Below are 5,440 nucleotides of genomic sequence, written 5' to 3' on the forward strand. Positions count from 1 at the left end.
AAAGGATTTTTTTTTTTTTTTTTTTTTTTTTTTTTTTTTTTTACCTAACACACAAAAGAGCAGGAAGTTTTCCCTAAGCCGAGAATTCAGTGTCTAGATTAGGGTGATAAAAAGCATGTGTCAGTAACACTTAACTACAGGCAAGGCTGAAGAAAGGTTGATTTAACTACTGTTGTGCAGGTTTGCCAAGCATTAAATCTTTGCAAAATATGTGTTTTGGTTGATTTTCTTATTCATGTTTTATGAAGACAGAAATAAAATTTCAAAACCAATGACTTAGAAATGGCAAAATGGCTGAAGTGAACTCATAAGAAGCTGTATTGTCAAAGATAATCTGCTGTTATTGAACTGAAAAGAATACAAAAAAGTATACTTTTGCCTTTACTGGCCCTTGCCAAGGACAAATGAAAAAACTGGTAGGAATATACACAAATTCTGCATGTAAAAAGGGCACTATCAAACAAACAGAAAAAGGCAATGCAAATAAGGGCTAATGAACATGTAGAGCAGAACAAGCATAAAATGTAAAATTATAAAATAAAATGAAAAAGAATGCATCTGCTAATATAAGTACTTATTGAAGCAAGTAAAAATATAATCATAATAATTAAATAGCACATGTTCATTTTTTGACATGTAAGAGAACTTTCAAATTTATTTCCATGGAGAGTTTCCTACAAAAATTAAAATGAAGCATTGATTTGTAAAATTTCTTAGCAAAAATAAAAGTAGTCAGACAGAAACGAGACAACTATTTTGTATTCAGTGCAACAACTGATTGTACCTTTAGACATATTGAAAAGTTCATAGCCTTTTTCTTTAATTATTCAACAACAAAAACATAAGTGATTTTCCTAGTTCATTTACATATAGAATTAAGTTGGGAGGAATGTTATTTTTCTATTTATTTTGGTTGCTTGCTAACTTTTCTATCTATTCTTGACATTTATATAATCAAATTAAAATCCCACCCCATAAATGCTTTGTGTTTTGCCTAAGCGATCTATGAATGACCTAATGCTGTACATCCTACCTTCTGTCAAGCCTAGTCATGTTAGTTAAATGCAAAAATTAAGTAATTTCTAAAACAGTATTTTCATTTATATTTTTATGTTTTTACAAAAGCAGAGGAGACAGGCCGCTGTTAGTAATGTTCAAAAAGCTTAATATCTGCACACAGAATTTGTTCTTGCTTGTGTTTTTATAAAGCAGTTGTTTTTATCTCACTGCACTATAGCTAAACAGCTAGAGAAAAATTAGTGCATTGAATTATTGAGGACATTTTTCCTTAGTAAAACATAATGAGTCAGCAAAGTGCTAACACCAGCTGCATCTGATTTGTATTCTGCTACTATATGCTTTTACCTTTTTGTTTCACATAATTTCACATAATTAGTTAATAACATTTGCAGGTGTAGCAAAGAAAGTGGACTGGTGAGAGTCAAGATATGTCTTCCACAAACACAGTAAGGAAAAAGAGATTTGCCAATTCACGTTACCTTCACAATTGTATTTCACTACAGTATAAGGTAGAACTTACTCTAAGTAATTGGTGCACTATTTATGGCATAAATGATATTTATAGTTGTAATTATAAACCCCAAAAGCAATAAAATAAAAAGGTAGGCTGAACATTCCTGCTTATCTTCTCATACCTAGATATTGCACCAGATCCGTTAAAATAATTGGATGACATTTTACAAAGAGGAACTCAAGCTAAACATTAAGGACATTTTCCAAAAAGGAAGCTATTCTGGATTGTGAAAAACTTCTGCAAAGAAAAGCAGTATCAAACTATTGCTCAGAATATTTAATAATCCACAGAAAAAAAGGCTGGATAATAAACATTTAGAGAACATCCTGCACCAAAAGGGGCTGGGTGGAGGATTGAATTGTGAAATAGTTGTTTTTCATCTCTAATCTCTTTGATTCTTTAAAATACAACAACAAACAACAATTATTATTGCAATACTTAATAACAAAGATTAGAGGGTTTAACTTGGAATTTCCTGGCTTGTTGCTGGTGTGTACAGCAGTAATTTGTTACACACATTCATTTTTAATGATAATTGGAAAAATTTCCATCCCTACAGCTTATGCTATGTCTGGTGCATACAGACATATTGGGGATATCTTTATTTTCATGGAAAGATATAGCATATTAAAACTTTTTGATAGTAAATACTACTTCCAAATGTACATGCACAAAATTTAATAGGCTGTTGCTTACCAAACCTTATGCCTTTCTGAACCAGTTATTCTCTAAGGTGCTACCTTGCCCTGCCATACTCCTGACTTCAGACTAACATGGCTAACTGCCTCTCTCTACTCAATGGAAACTGTATGTTCATCTACACTAAGAAAGGCACTCAGACTTCTGGAGTGATTATGCTTTATTTAAGATACTATATTACATATCTTAGCACTAGGAGCCAATTTTGACAGTAATGTGTACCTAAAGATGCACACAGACTTCTCAAAGGCACTCAGTAGTTAAAGCACTTAACCAGTGGGAGTGATTGGTGGGAGGCTTGGGTTCTAGGCCCTTCTGAGGCTGAAAGGGTTCAAACCTGTATGTCCCACTTGCCAGAAGAGTGTTCAAAATGCTACCCAATAGAATAGGCAAGGTAGGGGTACCTGACTCCCTCTTACATGTTCTCCCTCTTCCCATAAATCTTGCACTCTTGGTGGCTCAGTGGGCCAACTTCACCAGGAGGGGTTGAAAGCCCCATCTCCATCCAACTACTCTACTTCCTAGTGGTTAAGGTGTTCCCCTGAAAAGCTTGCGTGCTTGTATGCTCTCAGGTTAAGTCAGGCCTGTAAACCAAGTCTTCCATTTCCTGGATGATTACTCTAACCACCAAACATGAAGCAGTACTACTGTCAGCAGCATGACATCCACGTGATAGGTCACAAGTCAACAGAAAAGTGCCTGATGTGTGGCTCTAAGTCAGGTACCTAAGCTCCAAGAAGTCGTGAGTTTGGACACACCCTTGTACTGTTTCCTACAGGGAAGCACCCCTTCCTCCTAAACACCTAGGTGTTCCAGCTTACCCTTTGGATGCACCAAACTATTCCCATTTCCACTACAGGCATCTGAGGTGCCCCACCTACTTAGATTGGGAGGGGAAAGGTGCATACTTCTGAAGCCTATATGCAGGACTTTGAAAGGCCAATATGGATTTGTTCTGTAGACACCCATCTTCAGTTGTATAAATATACATACTGGGTGCTAAATACCTAAAAAGTAGATAATCTAGGTGTACTGGAGATTTCTCATTCTTCTGGTCAATCTTGAGATATTGTAGGCCAATGTACAAATCAGCTTTTTAATTCCCTTTAATTTTTTTCACAACACCAATAGCCACTAAACTAATTCCTGAATTCATCAGTTATCATTACCTATGACAGGACTGCATTCAATTATTATTTTGTTTCTACCAATATTTAAAGGATGTCAAATAAAGGTGGTGGTGCCTCTTCGGAAACATTCCTTTTCTCCCTCCCTACCTATTTTTAGTATGCAGTCATGCTAAATAGCTTCAACCAAGAAGTTTATATGTTCCTCTCTCCCATATAACAGCACCGCGTTAAGCGAAAAAAGTCACTAAAGAACAATGCAAGAAATTCCTTTGAAACTCCAAGGTACTTCCAGACCGAACATTTAGTATCAACAATGTTCTAGTCCTGGCCAGTCCTAGGATCCAAAGACAGAACCAAGGATTTGAATTAAGATGCTTTGAACTGTCCTGGCACAAACCATTTTTAAAAAGAAAAATATATTTAAGCCAACACACTGTGCAGACAAAATTTAAGATGGAGTGAATGATTGAACTATAAAGCACTGAAGTTAACCACTGAGAATGTTGGTGGATTTTTAAATATAGCAGCTAATCCTACAATTATGGATAGACACTGCACTTCTAGCACTTTTTATTCTGCTTTCAGTCCAAAGAATGCGAGAGTCGTGTAACAGCACTCAAGGTTGCTAAGTGTTAGCTTTTATTCAGCAGACAGATATTCTCTATTTACTCAGAGTCATTCTGTGGGAGACAAAGGCTCTATGTGCTCTGTGAAATCATTTTAATTAATTCTGACTTACGGCTTTCTATTCAGCTGTCCCAATTCAACAGTCAGTAACTGTTGCAGATCTTTGTTACTATAACTGTCCTTGAGAAAAGGGTTAAACAAATCTATGCTGGATGGAGGAGGGTACAGAAAACTTTAAAGAAAAAAGCCATAGACATACCATTTTTGTTCTTCAGAAGTATTCCTCAGTTCATCCATGAAACAGAGATTCACATTGTTGAACTAAGGATGATAAACTCTCCTGTTTGTGTCTGTGTACAATTGAAATAAGAAATTAAATGCCTCAAATGCCAAAATAAACTGAATCAGTTGTGAGTGTTTTTTAACAAGATTTGTTTAATTCTAAAGATGAATATATGCAACAGAGTATTTGTATCAACAGCTATTATTAAGCAGCAATTCCAAATATGCTGTAGGTTTGCAGACAGACACCATGGTGACTGATGCATCAGGAATGCCTAGATGAACAAACAAAACGGATAGCTTTTGAAAGGGAAAAGGGAAAATATAAATAACATTGGAGAACAAGATAATTATCACCAATAAGGGGCTTTGTCCCCTGTCAAGATATATATTAATAATCCACAATGAAATAACTTCAGTCCAAACTAGTCTCCACCTGCTAGACAACTATATTATTGCTTATTCTATTGTGCACAACAGGACTTATTATACTACCTTCATAACTCTGGGGCTCCTATACACGTGGAGGAAGGCTACTGTGAGGCACTCTAATTCCAATGTGTCCAAGCAGACTCGATTAATTGAGTCTGCTAGAGTGTGGTAATTACCATGCTCCATCAGATTCCAGTGTCACATGTATCAGCAACCCCGCACTGAAAAATGACAGTGGGGCGCTTTCTACTAAAGCTCATTCAACAAGTGTTAGCTCAAAGTGCCCTGCCGCCATTTTTTGGCACAGGGACACTGATACATGTGATGCTCCAGGAGTTTTTAATGAGTGCAGCTCATTCCAATGTGCTCTTGGAGCTCCACTAATTAAAGTGTCATCCCCCCCCCGCCCACGCACACCCCTCCCAGAGCACATCTGTAATTGTTCCTGGTGTCTTAGTGGCTTTCAGATGTGCATTAAGCAACATGATTAATGTGCATTTGGTAGTCTTGCATCCAAGAGAAACATTCTGTATGCATTCCAAAGTGTTTGTTTTGGGTTTGAAAATATTTTAATAATATGTATACGATTGTCCTAGTTAGTGGCAAAGTAGTAGTTAGAACAAAGTTAGTAGCTGCAACAAAGCTTTAGAGAAAAGCAGCAGCTGTCATATATTTTTGGCTTCAACTTATCCCTATAAGCTAAGTTAGGTAAAGGTTCTTCTTATACTACAGAAAT

General features: G+C 36.2%; 1 protein-coding gene across 1 annotated transcript in view; it reads left to right on the plus strand.

Moving 5' to 3' along the window:
- Window positions 1-5,440, plus strand: part of IMPG1 (interphotoreceptor matrix proteoglycan 1) — a 159,623-nt gene that overhangs the window by 448 nt on the left and 153,735 nt on the right. The gene's annotated exons all lie outside the window — the stretch shown is intronic.

The sequence above is a fragment of the Gavialis gangeticus genome, unplaced genomic scaffold (assembly GCF_001723915.1).
Source record: "Gavialis gangeticus isolate Ggan-Ray unplaced genomic scaffold, GavGan_comp1, whole genome shotgun sequence".
Classification (NCBI taxonomy): domain Eukaryota; kingdom Metazoa; phylum Chordata; order Crocodylia; family Gavialidae; genus Gavialis; species Gavialis gangeticus.